Below are 17532 nucleotides of genomic sequence, written 5' to 3'. Positions count from 1 at the left end.
TGTCCTCCATTCATTCTTGCGCCAATGCACCCGGCACCGCTACATCTGGGTACCGGCTTCTACACCGATTGTGCCTCTCCTCTAATTCCACATCTACACTGCCCTGGGACTACAGCTACACCTGTGGGGAGCTTCACCATCTTGGCTGCAACACACCACCAGCCCCAGAGGATCTGCAAGCAGCGTCGGTTTAACACCTCACTTGCCGAACACCACAGGTGGCGTCACAAACTATTAATTTAACTACATTCCACCACCATTTAACTTTCCCTATTAATAGGGAGCCCAGAGCCACGGACCACTGCTGTGACACATCCCGCTGACACTGGCCTGGTACCAAGTACCCCACGGCCCTGGGAGGGCGACCCAACTTGGCGTCACGAACAGGATGACGAGTCCCGATGCCATCGGGTTCTGTGTGCCTATGATTTGTTGGACTTGGAACTTTTGAGAATGTGCAGAAGACCCAATTTAATAGACTGTAAAATGAACATTAAAAATGGCCGCTGGTGCGGAGAAGGGCGTGACGATATGGGAGGTCCTAGGAAAACACCGCGAACAGTCTTGGGCCTCCCCCGCCTGAATTACTACTGTATGTGACAGCAACATGGCCCACCCCCCGAGGGGTTCGTATACTGGCTTGGTATGGAGGCGCAGGAAGAAGACACCGCCCCAAGAAGGAGGGGCATAAGCCAGTGGCGGGAAAGGGGCTGAGGCAGGAAGAACGCCAGAACACCATGATGGAAGAAGAGGGAAGAAGGCCTGTGGAGCGCGGGGAAGCGGATCTCCCCGGTGCCATGGCTGAAGGCTCGGACCCTGCTTCTAATATGAATCGATGGCAGCTGGAGGAGGAGATTGCCCGGCTGACCCAATGTTTGCGACTGAGGCAGGAGGCCTTGTGGAGGCCGAACTGGCAGCGCGCCCAGGAGGGGCCTACACCTGCCGTAACCGCCGCTGCTGCACCAGAGCTTCCCCAGGCAGATTCCGTGGAGCCTGCCGCCGCCATCACACCACCGGTAGCATCCGGAGCCCCTTCGCTGCCGCCACAGGAAGAATTGTATGAGGCCCCGGGAGCCGAAGCGGAGGAAAAGGAGCTCCCTCCCGGACCTGACGCGGCTGCGCAGGTCCCGCCAGAGACCCCTGCGGACCCGGAGCCGCCGTTAGCTCCACCGCCATCCCCGGTGTCCCACCGGGCAGCGCCCACCGCCACTACGCCTGCACCGGAGCAGAGACCACACTGCCAGGAGGCTCCAGGTACGTCCGATGCCCTGACACCTGGGAAGGCCCTGGGGTGTACCATGGTCACAGCGGCTGGCCAGGTTGTGCTAGATCTGGTCTGGGACCGGGATACCTGTCCCCGGGGGGAAACACCTGAACCCCTGATGGTGGCGCCGCGATACAAAACCAGCCTGGATCGGTCCCGTGAGGAACTGGAGGATGATGAGAACTGGGCTAGTTGTCAAGCTACCATCCGGCAACTGGCAGCTGAACACCGGTAGAGAGAGCAGTGCTGGCTAGCGGTACTAGGCCCAGATTTGGACCGGAAGGAACAGGTCAGAGGCGGTCATTATGGTCCCAGAGATGCAGCAGGTTGGGGCCACGTCCTGAATGTGAATCATGAGAGGGGGTTCGGCTTTATCCATGACCCTAGCCGAATCTCTGATCTGTTTTTTAACCGGAGAGACGTGGAACCTCATTTGAGAAAAGGGCACCCTGCCAGGAACCTGAGCCCGGGAGATCACGTAACCTTCACCAGACACGAAGGTCTGAGAGGCTGGTACGCTATGAACACCAGGCGGGTCCCGGAGGATCTCATCAAGACCTGCAGGCAGAAACCACCCACTGCCCCCATGTGCCAAGCTGGAGCCGTACCAGTCCCACAGCCAAAGGTACGGAAGGCCGCAAGCTTCACCCCACTGGAGGAAGAGCACCTGAGGACTGCCCATGTGTTTCTTTCATCTGGTAGCAGTTCCCAGTCATCAGCTTCCAGAACCCCAGGAGGGAACAACAACCATTAGTAAATCTCGTTACCCAGGAGGGTATTTGCACAGTTGTGCTTTGTTTTCTATTATGTTTTAGTTTTGTTTTTTTTCCAGTGTTGCCCTGTTTTGTTGGCAGCCTTTATACTTGAACTACAGAGATCATGAACGCTGAATTGTCCAGAACTGCAATTGTAAATAGTTTGCACCTCTTTAGGTGCCCTCTCTTAGTTTTACATACACACTTTGCGAAGATAAGGTCTACCTCATCTGGAGTATGACTCCAATCAAAGGACACTGCAAGAGATCCCGGCTGGGAGCGGTTAACAGCGTTTACAAGAATTGTTGAAAGTTTTAATGTGAAGTATTTGATAATGATGTGTCTTATGAGAGTACTGGTAACTAGGAAATGGCTTTTATATAGAATTAGGAATGTTTTGATACAGAGATGAGAGATTTGAATAAAGAATTGAAAATGTTGATGATGAACCAGGCACCACGGTTGTCACTCAGAGTTAAAAGAAAGTAGAAAATGTGCACTAAAGATGGAAAGAAATGTGTTGATGAAGAATACTGAAGTGATAGTGAATAACAGACAATAGCACTTTGAATTACGTATTGTATTGAAAATTGCACTTTTGACGTAAGATTTTAGATAGTTAATTAAGAATTGTTTGCAACATTCAAGAATGAGTGCCTCCCACATTGGGAAGTTTAGTATAAGAAATATTTGTTTAGCATTACAAAAATGTTGTATGTTCCTGTGTTGTCAACTTTGTTTGCCTTGCAGCCCGTGGACGTGCTGTGTTGAATGGGGGGTGTGTGGCGCCCCTGAGGCTCAGTCGCCACAGAGGTGCTGCACCTCCTCCTGAGGTGTGGTGCCCCACCATCCAGGTAAGTTGGAGGCTCCTGACCACGCTCCAACATCTGCATCCCACGCAACACAGTAGTTAGGCAAAGCCACATTGCGGCTCCCTGCTTGGAGTGTAGCAGAGCACCTTTAGTGGCTCCCTGCTTGGAACACTAAACGTGCTGGGAGGCGGGTGGAGTTGAGAATACATAAAAGAGCGGGAAGGTTTAGAATTACAGGTCAGTCAGACAGTAGGGGAGTCTGAGCGAGGAAGCCACTCAGAGAGGAGTGAGGAAAGAAGATCCCAGAGAGAGGGATGGAGGAAGGAGGTGCTGCAGCAGACCTCAGTGACCTGGGTCTGCTGGCACAGGAAAGGAAAGAAGGAGAAAGACATTGAACTGAAACCTGATCTTCCATAAGAGAGAGAGATTAGTACGGAACGAAGGAGTCAAAGGGAACAGAGAGGACGTGGGTTAGGAGAGAACCCTGCCTAGAAGTTCTAAGCGCAAGGCTGGGGCCTGGTTCCCGAGGTTGTATGGATGCTAATGGTCCTGCAGCAGACACCGGTAAAGTAGCAGGCTGTAAATGCACTACTCCCATCTAAGACTTGGGGGCACAACAGCAACTTGGATAGAGAGCCGGGACTCAGGAGTAAGGAGTCCTCGAAGCAGGCTACAGCTGTCTGCCGTACAAGTAGAGTTCTTGGGAACATCTGTCAGAAGGCACTCCAGTGTAGCTCAATACTAGGAGTACTTCACACTTAAAGGCGCTATAGAGGAGACGTTCAGAAAGGCACATGTTGGCGGAGTGTTGAAAGGGAGCATTCCATCTTGCCTGGAGGTTGACTGAGTCCCTGACCCGGAGGACATGGCACGGAGGCAGGCACCTGTGTGTACTACAGACTGTGAGTAAAGCTTTGGAACTACAAGCCCTGGTGTCCTCCATTCATTCTTGCGCCAATGCACCCGGCACCGCTACATCTGGGTACCGGCTTCTACACCGATTGTGCCTCTCCTCTAATTCCACATCTACACTGCCCTGGGGCTACAGCTTCACCTGTGGGGAGCTTCACCATCTTGGCTACAACACACCACCAGCCCCAGAGGATCTGCAAGCAGCGTCTGCTTAACACCTCACTTGCTGAGCACCACAGGTGGCATCCCGAACTATTAATTTAACTACATTCCACCACCATTCAACTTCCCCTTTTAATAGGGCGCCCAGGGCCACGGACCACGGACTGGGAGGGCGACCCACACCGCTACACTAGCGTCCGATAGTGTTATGCCTCACGGCACTGTCGTACAGCGGCAGTAGTAACCGCCGCTCTGCAGTTAGCAGCACTTACCAGGCGTCCGCGGTAGCGACACCGCACGCATGGTAGGTCAAGACGGGCACCGACCTCTGCCTTGGACCGTGTCCTATGACCGTATACCGTGTGTGCAAGCCAGCTGAGACCTGTGAAGCTAACAGGCTCGGCGTTTATGCTTTACTTATACTAAAGCGCCTCTGTGTGTTTAACAGAGTCCGCTCTGCGCACCTCGGGTGACGTTTAACCCGAGCGCAGTATACCGCCATATAGCGAGTCTGCCATTACTCAGCAGCGGCTGTTACACCTACTGCACGGTGGACCCCGGGCGGCGAACGCACTTCCTATTATTTATATTTAGTGTGTTCCGCCGTCCCTAACACCAGTGGCCGAATGAGCAGGAACAGCAAGCAGTAAGAGAAGTCCTTGGAGAAAGCAGAGGAGTTGTAGGAAACAATCCGCGGATAAATTAGAGCAGTCTGGGTAAGACAGTTCAGGAGCTGGAGACTGGACCTAGGCCAACAGCTGTACACAATACTCAAGCAATAAGTGAGAGATTCATGTGGTTTTAAGTAGGCCCAAAAAGGAAATAAAATGGATTCCACAGGTTCAGAATCTGCCATCTTAGTAAATGGCAATTTTCGCACACAACAGTAGCCTCCAGTGGTAATGAGTGGGATGGCGCCACAATTATTAAGGTGAACAATAGCGGCAACTAGTTGTCAAACTGTAGAAAGACAACAGGAATCCTGACATCTGTGCTCCCAGTTCCTTCACTTTCCAGCCTAGGTCTTCAAAGTCTCTGCATATAAACTCCAGGTCCTTTTCTGCGGTGTCATTTGTTCCTATGTGTATTAGTTGACATGGGTAGTCTTTAGCACTGAGTCTTGATACCGTATCAGACACATCTTGGATTTGGGCACCTGGAAGACAGCACACTTCTCGTGAGGTGATGTCCGGCAGATAGAGGCTTCTGTTCCTCTTAGTAAGGGATCTCCACGACCACCACTCTTCTTCTTCACCACAGTGCTTCGTTTTCTCCCTTCAAGAGGCTCCTGATTTCTTACTGGGGTGTTCTTTGTGGGCAAAGCAAGTTTTTGATGTCCATCTTCATAGGTGTCCTGCGTGAGAGCCTGTTAGCGATTCTTAAGTGGTTTGGGTGCAGACTGCCTCCTCATCCTCCTGCTTCTTTGGGTCCCATGCTCCCATTTCTCTTCTTCTACAGGTACATTGAAAGGTGCTTTTCTCCAAACCTCTCGGTCATCAGCTTCTTGGGTATACTAATAGATCACAGACTGAATATGAGTCAACAGTGTGATGCAGCAGCAAAAAAGGCAAATACAATTCTAGGATGTATTAACAGAAGCATACAGTCTAGATCACGTGAAGTCATTATTTCCCTCTACTCCTCTTTGGTCAGACCTCATCTGGAATATTGTGTCCAGTTTTGGGCACCACATTTTAGAAAAGACATCAACAAACTGGAGCAAGTTCAGAAAAGAGCGACCAGAATGGTGACCGGTCTGCAAACCCTGTCTTATGAGGAAAGGTTCCAGGATTTGGGATTGTTTAGTTTGCAAAAGAGAAGACTGAGAGGAGACTTAATAGCTGTCTACAAATATCTAAAGGGCTGTCACATTGTAGAAGGATCAACTTTATTCTCATTTGCACAAGGAAAGACTAGAAGCAATGGGATGAAACTGAATGGGAGGAGACACAGATTAGATATTAGAAAAAACTTTTTGACAGAGTGATCAATGAGTGGAACAGGCTGCCACGAGAAGTGGTGAGTTCTCCTTCAATGGAAGTCTTCAAACAGAGGCTGGACAGACATCTGACTGGGATGATTTAGCGAATCCTGCTTTGAGCAGGGGGTTGGACCAGATGGCCCAGGAGGTCCCTTTCAACTCTACGATTCTATGATTCTGCAGGAACACTGAAAAGTTCTTCTCTTGCAACATTTTGAAGACATTCTTCTGCTCTGTCAAGATCTCACTCAGGACCCTCTTCTCCAGGTCATCACCGCCATCACTTTCCACACCCCTAAACACCCTGCTACTGTACCCCTGAGTCTGTGTGTTCCTTGTGGAGACTTGTCGCTTACCTCTTTGTAGGTCACAATTATTAGGATGGAATGAGGACCTTGTGTTCACGCGATGAATCAAGAAGGCCAACAACCATTTTCGAAAGTTAAAAAACAGCTTTACTGAAATTCTTGATAACATTCTCAGTTTATTCTTTTTCTTCTCAGAGGTTTTATCCAGCATCTCTATTAGGTGTCCCTGGTTTTCTCCAAACAAACACAGGGACCTACACATTTATTTTTTTGTTCATTCATTCATTCTTTTCTTCATAGTTGTAACAGCCATAACTTTCCCATTTTTATAGGAAATCTGGGTTTTTTGTGTATGTAAGGCCGTGTTCACATGTTCCATAAATAACTGTGCTTTTTGTTTTCTGCAGTTTTTCTGCAGCTGTCCGCACTAAACTATACAATCATAATCTTCTCCGGTTATTGCATTTTTGCTGTCGTTTTTTTTTATATATTTTCCACCTTTTTCACAGATTTGAATATTTTTTTTTTTAGTACAGAAAACCTTTCATTCTGCACTTTAAAAAACGCATTTAAAAAAATTCAGTTGCCTTTTTTTTATCATTATTATTCTATAGCCTTAGTGCGTATCAATTTTATAAATATCGTTCAATGCAAATTTGAAAATTCTTTCATCCCCTCGCAAAGGAAAATGTAGAACCACAGTCGAGGATTTCCCTGAATGTGGTCATTTACCTTATTTTTTTCAGCTTATGGACCAGACTTTCCTTAGGGTTAGGGCTAACCCTAACCCTAAGGTTGCCCTCTTGTAGATCTCGTGTTGTCCCTAAGGAGTGTCTGCTGTGCTGTCTTAGGTGTCTGCTAAATTTCAAGTATTCTGCCTCCTGATTACTGCAAGATGTCCTATATCAGGGTTCCCCAACTCCGGTCCTCAAGGCCCACCAACAGGTCAGGTTTTCAGGATTTCCTTAGTATTGCCCAGGTGATAATTGCTTCTCCTGTACAATACAAGGGAAATCCTGAAAACATGACCTGTTGGTGGGCCTTGAGGACCGGAGTTGGGGAACCCTGCCCTATATGACAGTCTTTTGCCCCCAAAGTTTATTAATACCATCTCCATCCACTTCCCATGGCCATCCATCTACTGCAGCCAACCAGAAACCACGGTCATTAAGAAAAAGGAGTTCTGGAGGTGATGATCCGGTCTTCACGGAGCCCTGATCTCACACCATCCAGTCTGTCTGGGATCACATGAAGAGACAGAAGGATCTGTACAAGCCTCATGCACAGAAGATCTGGGGTCAGTTCTCCAAGATGTTTGGAACATCCTCCTGCCGAGTTCCTTCTAATGCAGAGTGCAAGTAACAAGAATTGAAGAAGATGGAGGGCAGCCACATGAGCTGCAGAGAGCACCTACCGGGGACCCATAAATTCTAGGCTCAACCACAGACAGACACACACAATAAAGGACCTACTTCTCTTCAGTCCTCCTAACTTATGCAGAGTACAAGGTCTGTGGTCACATGACCAAGATGTCACCAAAGGTCCTGAAGAAGTCTACACATGGGAAGCTTCACTAAAGCTCCTGCTGTAGACACTGACGGGCCCCAAGGGTGTGGAGGCCCTTGGCAATTGCCCATTTTCTTCCTCCTAAAACTGGCCCTGGTAATGAAGACTATAATGGACTGGCAACTATAAATTATGCTACCACATATCATAATCCCAGTAATAGCATAGCTCCCAAGCTTCCCGGATTGGGCGGGACAGTCCCATTTTTGCTCCGCCCACCCGCTGTCCCACCCAGGACTCTATTTATCCCACACTGCAGGGAGATAAGCCGCAGGCCCCCCCATGCACCGACTCCATCCTCACCCGCAGCCCCATACCGCCTGCCCTGCAGTGAGGTCGCTAGGCTGTGTTCTTTTCTGTGGCACAGGACCTGTGATGAGGTCACAAGAGGGGAGGAGTCAGGGGTCACATGATCAGGAGCCTCCGTGTCTGCAGGACTCTGCTGTGCTGGTTGTCATGGTGCTGGATGAGGGAAGTTTGAGGGGTCAGGAGGGGTTTACAGTGTGGATGTAGCAGAGCTGTGTGTGTATGAGGTGTACGGAGCGGAGCCGTGTGTGTACGAGGTGTACGGAGCGGAGCCGTGTGTATGAGGTGTACAGAGCGGAGCCGTGTGTGTACGAGGTGTACGGAGCGGAGCCGTGTGTGTACGAGGTGTACGGAGCGGAGCCGTGTGTGTACGAGGTGTACAGAGCGGAGCCGTGTGTGTACGAGGTGTACGGAGCGGAGCCGTGTGTGTACGAGGTGTACGGAGCGGAGCCGTGTGTGTACGAGGTGTACGGAGCGGAGCCGGGTGTGTACGAGGTGGACAGAGTGGAGCAGCGTGTGTGCGAAGTGTAAGGAGCGGAGCCGCGTGTGTGCGAGGTGTACGGAGCGGAGCCGCTTGTGTGCGAGGTGTACGGAGCGGAGCCGCGTGTGTACGAGGTGTACGGAGCGGAGCCGCGTGTGTACGAAGTGTACAGAGCGGAGCCGCGTGTGTACAAAGTGTAGGGAGCGGAGCCGCGTGTGTACGAAGTGTACGGAGCGGAGCCGTGTGTGTATGAGGTGTACGGAGCGGAGCCGTGTGTGTACGAGGTGTACGGAGCGGAGCCGTGTGTATGAGGTGTATGGAGCGGAGCCGTGTGTGTACGAGGTGTACGGAGCGGAGCCGGGTGTGTACGAGGTGTACGGAGTGGAGCAGTGTGTGTACGAGGTGTACGGAGTGGAGCAGCGTGTGTGCGAAGTGTAAGGAGCGGAGCTGCGAGGTGTACGGAGCGGAGCCGCTTGTGTGCGAGGTGTACGGAGCGGAGCCGCGTGTGTACGAGGTGTACGGAGCGGAGCCGCGTGTGTTGTGTATGAAGTGTACGGAGCGGAGCCGCGCGTGTACGAAGTGTACGGAGCGGAGCCGCGTGTGTACGAAGTGTAAGGAGCGGAGCCGCGTGTGTACGAAGTGTGTTGAGCGGAGCCGCGTGTGTGCGAGGTGTACGGAGCGGAGCCGCTTGTGTATGAGGTGTACGGAGCGGAGCCGCGTGTGTACAAAGTGTACGGAGCGGAGCCGCGTGTGTTGTGTACGAAGTGTACGGAGCGGAGCCGCGTGTGTACGAAGTGTAAGGAGCGGAGCTGCGTGTGTGCAAGGTGTACGGAGCGGAGCCGCTTGTGTGCGAGGTGTACGGAGCGGAGCCGCGTGTGTACGAGGTGTACAGAGCGGAGCCACGTATGTTGTGTATGAAGTGTACGGAGCGGAGCCGTGTGTGTACGAAGTGTACGGAGCGGAGCCGTGTGTATGAGGTGTATGGAGCGGAGCCGTGTGTGTACGAGGTGTACGGAGCGGAGCCGGGTGTGTACGAGGTGTACGGAGTGGAGCAGTGTGTGTACGAGGTGTACGGAGTGGAGCAGCGTGTGTGCGAAGTGTAAGGAGCGGAGCTGCGAGGTGTACGGAGCGGAGCCGCTTGTGAGCGAGGTGTACGGAGTGGAGCCGCGTGTGTACGAGGTGTACGGAGCGGAGCCGCGTGTGTTGTGTATGAAGTGTACGGAGCGGAGCCGCGTGTGTACGAAGTGTACGGAGCGGAGCCGCGTGTGTACGAAGTGTAAGGAGCGGAGCCGCGTGTGTACGAAGTGTGTTGAGCGGAGCCGCGTGTGTGCGAGGTGTACGGAGCGGAGCCGCTTGTGTATGAGGTGTACGGAGCGGAGCCGCGTGTGTACAAAGTGTACGGAGCGGAGCCGCGTGTGTTGTGTACGAAGTGTACGGAGCGGAGCCACGTGTGTACGAAGTGTAAGGAGCGGAGCTGCGTGTGTGCGAGGTGTACGGAGCGGAGCCGCTTGTGTGCGAGGTGTACGGAGCGGAGCCGCGTGTGTACGAGGTGTACAGAGCGGAGCCACGTATGTTGTGTATGAAGTGTACGGAGCGGAGCCGTGTGTGTACGAAGTGTACGGAGCGGAGCCGCGTGTGTACGAAGTGTACAGAGCGGAGCCGCGTGTGTACGAAGTGTAAGGAGCGGAGCCGCGTGTGTACGAAGTGTAAGGAGCGGAGCCGCGTGTGTACGAAGTGTAAGGAGCGGAGCCGCGTGTGTACGAAGTGTAAGGAGCGGAGCCGCGTGTGTACGAAGTGTAAGGAGCGGAGCCGCGTGTGTACGAAGTGTAAGGTGGTACGAGGTGTACGGAGCGGAGCCGCGTGTGTACAAGGTGTATGGAGCGGAGCCGCGTGTGTACGAGGCGTACGGAGCGGAGCCACGTGTGTACGAGGTTTACGGAGCTAAGCCGTGTGTTTATGGAACTGAGCAAAGCTGTGTGTGTGTACAGGGTGTACGGAGTATGTATGGAGCGGAGCCATGTGTGTATGAGGTGTACGGAGTGGAGCCATGTGTGTACGGAGCGAAGCCGTGTGTGTACAGGGTGTATGGAGTGGAGATGCGTGTGTATGGAACGGAGTCGCGTGTGCATGAGGTGTACGGAGTGCAACCGCATATGTACGAGGTGTATGGAGCAAAGCCGCATGTGTACAAGGTTTACGGAGTGGAGCCATGTGTGTACAAGGTGTACAGAGCGTGGCCACATGTGTAAAGGTGTACGGAGCAGAGCTGCATGTGTATGAGGTTTACGGAGTGGAGCCATGTGTGTGCATGAGGTGTACGGAGTGGAGCCGTGTGTGTACAAGGCATACAAAGCTGAACCATGTGTGTTTGAGGTGTGCGGAGCCATGCGTGTACAAGTTGTATGGGGGGAGCATTCATACCTCCCACCCGTCCCGGATCCAGCAGGACAGTCCTGATTTTGAGTCTGCTCCACTGCCCCAGCAGGGAGGTTACTTTTCCTGTGGACACAAGAGTACACGGCAGAGCCCCGAGGAGCACTTTAAAATTTGCACGTGACGTTCCACCGGAAGTGACGTGCTGGAAGTTGACCGGAAATGAGGTAATTTCAGGAGGAGATTGTGGAACCATGGAGGCACTTCACGTAATGCTTCAGATCCATCACCGTGTCCTCCTCCAACAGCGGGATTGCCTTGAAATCAGGGATGTTGGCCATGTGAGTGCATCATGATATGTCCTGCACCGGGAGGCTCAGGTGGGCACTACAATGGGAGACGGGCTGCTATAGTATCTTTATAGAATCTTTCTTTCTCTCTCTGTTTCTTTCTCTCTCTTTCTTCTTTCTTTCCCCTCTTCCTTTCTCTCTGTTCTTTCTTTCGCTCTGTTCTTTCTCTTTCCCCTTTTTTCTCTCTCTAATCTTTCTTTCTCTCTCTGTTCTTTCTTTTTCTCTCTATGTTCTTCCTTTCATTTCTCTCTGTTCTTTCTTTCCCCTCTTTCTCTCTCCGTTCTCTTTCCTCTCTTTCTCTCTGTTCTTTCTCTCTGTCTGCTCTCTTTCTTATTCTTCTTTCTTTCTCTCTCTGTTCTTTCTTTCCCCTCTTTCTTTCTTTCTCTTTCTGTTCTTTATTTCCCCTCTTTCTCTCTCCCTCTCTGTTCTTTCTTTTCCCTTTCTTTTTTCTCTCTCTCTGTTCTTTCTTTCTGTCCACTTTTTCTTTCTCTCTCTGTTCCTTTTCTTTCTTTCTTCTTTCTTTCTCTCTGTTCTTTCTTTCTCTCTCCCTTTGTTCTTTCTTTCACCTATTTCTTTTTTTCTCTCTCTGTTCTTTTTTCTGTCCCCTCTTTCTTTCTCTCAGTTCTTTCTCTCTCTGTTTCTTTCCGCTCTTTCTTTCTCTGTTCTTTCTTTCTTTCCCCTCTTTTTTCACTTTCTCTCTGTTCTTTCGTTCTCTCTCTGTTCTCTCTCTCTCTGTTCGTTCTCTCTTTTCTTTCTTTCTTTCTCTTTCTTTCTCTCTGTTCTTTCTGTCCCCTCTTTCTTTCTCCCTCTCCCTCCCTGTTCTTTCTTTCTTTCCCCTATTTCTTTTTTTACTCTCTCTGTTCTTTTTTTCTGTCACCTCTTTCTTTCTCTCTGTTCTTTCTCTCTCTGTTCTCCTTCTTTCTCTCTGTTCCTTCTCTCTCTTTGTTCTTTCTTTCCCATCTTTCTTTCTCTCTATTTCTCTGTTCTTTCTTTCCTCTCTTTCTTTCTCTCTCTATTCTTTCTTTCTCTCTCCATCTTTGTTCTTTCTTTCTTCTTTCTTTTTTCTCTCCCTCTGTTCTTTTTTCTGTCCACTCTTTCTGTCTCTCTGTTCTTTTTCTCTCCCTCTGTTCTTTTGTTCCCCTCTTTCTTTCTGTCTCCCCTGTTATTTTTTCTGTTCCCTCTTTCTTTCTCTCCGTTCTTCTGTTCTTTCTTTCTCTCTCTGTTCTTTCTTTCTCTCTCTGTTCTTCCTTTCTTTCTCTCTTTTCTTTCCCCTCTTTCTTTCTTTCTGTTCCTTCTTTCTCTCTCTGTTCTTTCTCTGTCTCTCTCTGTTCTTTCTTTCTTTTTTTCTCTCTCTGTTCTTTTTTTCTCTCTGTTCTTTCTTTCTCTCTCTGATTCTTCCTTCTTTCTTTCTCTCTGTTCTTTCTTTCCCCCTCTTTCTTTCTCTGTTCTCTCTTTCCCCTCTTTCTTTGTTTCTTTCTCTCTCTCTGTTCTTTCTTTCCCCTCTTTCTTTCTCTCTGTTCCTTCTTTCTCTCTCTGTTCTTTCTCTGTCTCTCTGTTCTTTCTTTCTTTTTTTCTCTCTCTGTTCTTTTTCTCTCTCTGTTCTTTTTCTCTCTCTGTTCTTTCTTTCTCTCTGATTCTTCCTTCTTTCTTTCTCTCTGTTCTTTCTTTCCCCCTCTTTCTTTCTCTGTTCTCTCTTTCCCCTCTTTCTTTGTTTCTTTCTTTCTCTCTCTGTTCTTTCTTTCCTTCCCCTCTTTCTTTCCCTCTCTGTTCTTTCTTTTCCTCAGTACCAGTCAATGTGCCAACAGTACCAGCCACTGTGCCCATTATGCGAGCCACTGTGCCCTCAGTACCAGTCAGTGTGATCAGCAGTGTTAAATGGGTGCGGTTGGGGCATGGACATGGGTGTGACTAGTTGTGAAATGGGTGTGGTCGGGGCGTGGCCAGAAATTTGCCGCTGCAGCCTTTGTCCCTCTTTCCCTTGTTCAAAAGTTGGGAGATATGTAATAGGAGCATGGTTACCCTGAGAAGGTATCTTCATGGCATTGCCTACTTGGTCTTCAGAGCTACAGTTATGTGCAAAATAATAGTAGTGTGTTTAAAATAACTGAGAAGAAGCTGAATCCTCATAATAGCATTTATTTCCAATGGACTCAGAAAAAGGGTAGGAAAAGTCCAATGTCTGGATGTTCTAAAGGACTAAGAAGGATGGGAGATTTTGCTAAATTAAATTCTCACCACACAATTGGTAACAATTCTAAAAAGAAGAAAGAATTGGAAGCATTTAAAGAGACCAGAATGGATGAACACAGAGATTAATCACTTGTTAAAAAGGAAAAAAGAAATGTCTATCAAATGGAAAGAGGGGAGCATATCTAAAGAACAATATAGTGGGTCTACTATCCCCATCCACACAATGGGCCTAGTTACTGGAAGCACAATGGCTTGAGACTTTGAGATACAGATGACATTAATAGAATGATTGCTTTAGGCTGGTTTCTCATTAGCGTTTTTTAGCGCAGCGCATCGTGTGCGTCCATGGGCCCTATGTTTAACATGGGGGCGCATGGTCTAGCGTTTGCACGCGTTTGTATGCGTATGCGTTATCTGTAGTGTGCGCCTAGGTGCACCGGACGCAACTTTTTGCATTTTTGGTCCGTCCAACCTGTGTCAAAAAAATGCATGCGCACAAATGCGCACGGAATGCCCCAAAAAATCACATTACAGTCTATGGGAACGCAGGCACTTTAAGAGTTAACATGGCTTAAAACGCATGCGGCTAAAAAAAAGCAAACACATGATGCATTTTTTGCATGCGTTTCTATTGCACACGAAGCGCAGCGCTAAAAAACGCTAATGTGAAAGAAGCCTAACATTTACCTTTCGCAATCTCCTGCCTGGCCTTCGGTATACATAAGATCTAGCCTGCTCGTCTTCATCTACTTGCTAGCACTGAATGGAAACATTGATTTCTGAGGATGAACTGTTGAGAAAGCAAATCACTAATAAAACACAGCAAGCAAATATCTAATAAACAACAATATTGACTCAACCAGTGCTCCATGCTGGAAAAGTCTGCGTCCCATAGAGCCGTGGACTCTAATCTAAGGGAATTGGTCCAATAGTCTTTAGTCCGTGGCCAGTTCCTCACAGGAACCATGAGGCTCTGTACTGGCCCCAGTGTTGTTCAACATTTTTATAAATGATCTAGATAAGGGAACTGAAGGTAAACTGATCAAATTTGCAGACGATGCAAAGTTAGAAGGGATAGAGAACACAGAGAAAGGATTCAGAAGGATAGAAGGATAAGCTTGAATAATGGGCAGCGACTAATAGAATGGCATTTATCAGGGAGAAATGTAAAATTTTACATCTGGGCGAGAAAAATGAAAATTACATCTACAGAATGGGAGGAATAGAACTAAGCAACAGCACATGTGAAAAAGACTTGGGTATACTAATAGATCACAGACTGCACATGAGTCAACAGTGTGATGCAGCAGCAAAAATGGCAAACACAGTTCTATGATGTATTAACAGAAGCATACAGTCTAGATCATGTGAAGTAATTATCCCTCTCTACTCCTCCTTGGTCAGGCCTCATCTGGAACACCGTGTCCAGTTCTGGAGACCAGTTTTTTAAAAAGACATTGAAAAACTGCAGAACATTCAGAGAAGAGCTACCAGGATGATGAGTGGACGGCAAGAGGAACGGTTAAAGGAGCTGGGAATGTTTAGCTTGCAAAAAATAAGACTAAGAGGAGACTTAACAGCTGTCTACAAATATCTGAAGGGATGACACAGTGTAGAAGGATCATCATTATTTTCATTTGCACATGGAAATACGAGAAGCAATGGGATGAAACTGGAAGAGAGAAGATACAGATTAGATATTAGAAAAAACTTTTTGACAGTGAGGGCGATCAATGAGTGGAACAATCAAAGAATAAAAAATCCACAGCACCTCATAGCAATAGGGGGTCAACACTACCCACAGTAACAGAATCTAATCATGGTTAAGACTCAGGCAGACACACTATGGAGAAATTTAAGGCCTTTATTAATTAATCAATGAACAAAGTCATAGGGAGTCAACATGAAGAATGTCCTTTTTCAGGGACACTTGGGGAAACAGGTTATGAACTTTAACTGAACTTGTTTTTTTTTTAAATAAGGAAAAACGTAGAGGAATTTACTGTACATTATAGTAAGAATATTACTCAGGCTGGACTAATGATTACAGCAGTTATAGAACCTCGTCATCACGCTTTGCCCTTATTATATCTCAGTTATTAAGTATGCAGAGCTGGCAGTAAAAATTGGCACGGAAGAGAAGAACATATTTAAACTTAACTCCTCCTACTGTATCTCACAATCTGAACTTCCAATAATTCTATCATCACTATCCCAGTAGTTGTGTTCTAAAATGACGATGATTCCTCAGTTGCTCCTCCTGGATATCCTTATAAAACCTCCCCATACATATAACGCAGCATGAAGGGGCTCGGAGAAGGCGGCAGTGAAGGTGTGTAAGTGTCTGATGGGGTCACACAGCTCATAAAAGGACAACTGCCCGGCCTCATAATCCAGACAGATCCTGACTCTATTACTGGAGATCTGGTGATGTAACGGAATTACTTTACTGTTATGTATCACTATTATTGAATATTGCTTATTAAACTCCCATCCTCCACATAAACACCAGGACTTGTTATTATATCCAAGGTATGACCAACCCCCCGCCCTGTCTACACTTGGGTAACACATCCCAGTAATGTCGTCCTGAGGAAAATCCCCTCCCGCTCATCACCTGATAACCCTGGAATCTCTCGGCTGTTTCTGGACGATTCTGTCTTATTCTTGTCCAGGTTGCAGTTTTCAGGTCGTCTGATATAAGGAGATTATTATCAGCCGTATTTACATCCAGTAATATGTCTGCAGGATCCTGAACATGGAAGGTCACATTTATACCTCTTATCATAGCAGATAATGTGTGTGATATGTGTGAGATCAGCTCCCTACCCCAATCATCTCCATCAAGTTCACCTGTGACCTCATCACCTGCATCATGTCCTCCTGTGTCCTCATCACCTCCATCATGTCCTCCTGTGTCCTCATCACCTCCATCATGTCCTCCTGTGTCATCACCTTCCTCCTCAGGATCACACAAATCACCGGTGTCTGGTTCCTGTAGGACAGTCAGTGGATCCGTCATGTTACACAGCTCCTCAATGTGTCTTATCTTCCTGGACAGCTGGACCTTCTTCCTCTCCAGCTTCTTGATCACATTAGATATGGACAGCGATACCTTCTCTTCTCACCTGGAGATCTCACTCAGGATCCTCTTCTCCAGGTCATCAAGCCGTCTCCTGATGTCTGTAATCACGACATTGACTCTCAAGACTTCTCCAACCGCTTTTATTCGAGCTTTGTCCCATCGTTCTTCCAGACTCTGGACTTTTTCCTCAGTCTTCTTTCTCTTTGTGATCAGTTTCTGGAGAACATTTCTCAGTTTCTTCTTCTTCTTCTCAGAAGCCTCCTCCAGCATCTCCACCCGGTGTCCCCGATGTTCTCCGGCCAAACTGCAGGACACACAGATACAAGCAGCGTCCTCAGTGCAGTAATATTCCAGGATCTTCTTATGGACAGAACATTTCCTGGTCTCCAGAGAAGAGCTGGGATCAGTGAGGACGTGTTCTGCTCCTTTGCTGTGAACTCTCAGGTGATTATCACACAGAGAAGCCTCGCAGTGTAGACAGGATTTAATGGCAGGTGTAGAAGAGTCAGTACAGTAAGTGCAGCAGATTCCCTTCTCATGTGGCTGAGTAGACACAAAATGTTCTGCTACATTATGTAGATTTATATTCCTCATCAGTGTCGGCCGCTCTTGAAAATTTGCCCTGCACCCAGGACAGGAATAATCTCCAGACCTGTCCTGTGTATCCAGCACATGGCCAATACAGACCCGGCAGAAGTTGTGTCCACATCTCAGGGTTACAGGATCTGTAAAAATGTTCAGACAGATGGAACAGAGCAGCTCTTCTCTCAAATTGATGGATGCCATGGTTCCTTCTGTTTAGAAGCAAAGAACAGAAATGTGACCTAAGATACCGGCAGCAGGGTGTGTTTCAGAAGATTTCTCTTTCTCTTTCTTGTGCTTGATCTTCTGTTACCGATTTACAGACTAGAAATGGGGAATTTTCTTCACATGTCTCTTCCTGCTTTGGAACCATCATAGGTCTATGTAATCTTCCAATTACAACTA

The 17532-nt window shown here is 48.3% G+C and overlaps 1 pseudogene; it reads right to left on the bottom strand.

The window, feature by feature from the left end:
* Nucleotides 1–15318: 15318 nt before the first annotated feature.
* On the bottom strand, nucleotides 15319–17331 carry LOC141083280 (E3 ubiquitin/ISG15 ligase TRIM25-like; annotated as a pseudogene).
* Nucleotides 17332–17532: the final 201 nt, after the last annotated feature.

Source organism: Dendrobates tinctorius, unplaced genomic scaffold (genome assembly GCF_039654945.1).
Source record: "Dendrobates tinctorius isolate UK_male_01 unplaced genomic scaffold, ASM3965494v1 ptg000020l, whole genome shotgun sequence".
In the NCBI taxonomy this organism is placed as follows: Eukaryota; Metazoa; Chordata; class Amphibia; order Anura; family Dendrobatidae; genus Dendrobates; species Dendrobates tinctorius.
This window is presented reverse-complemented; position numbering and strand designations above follow the sequence as displayed.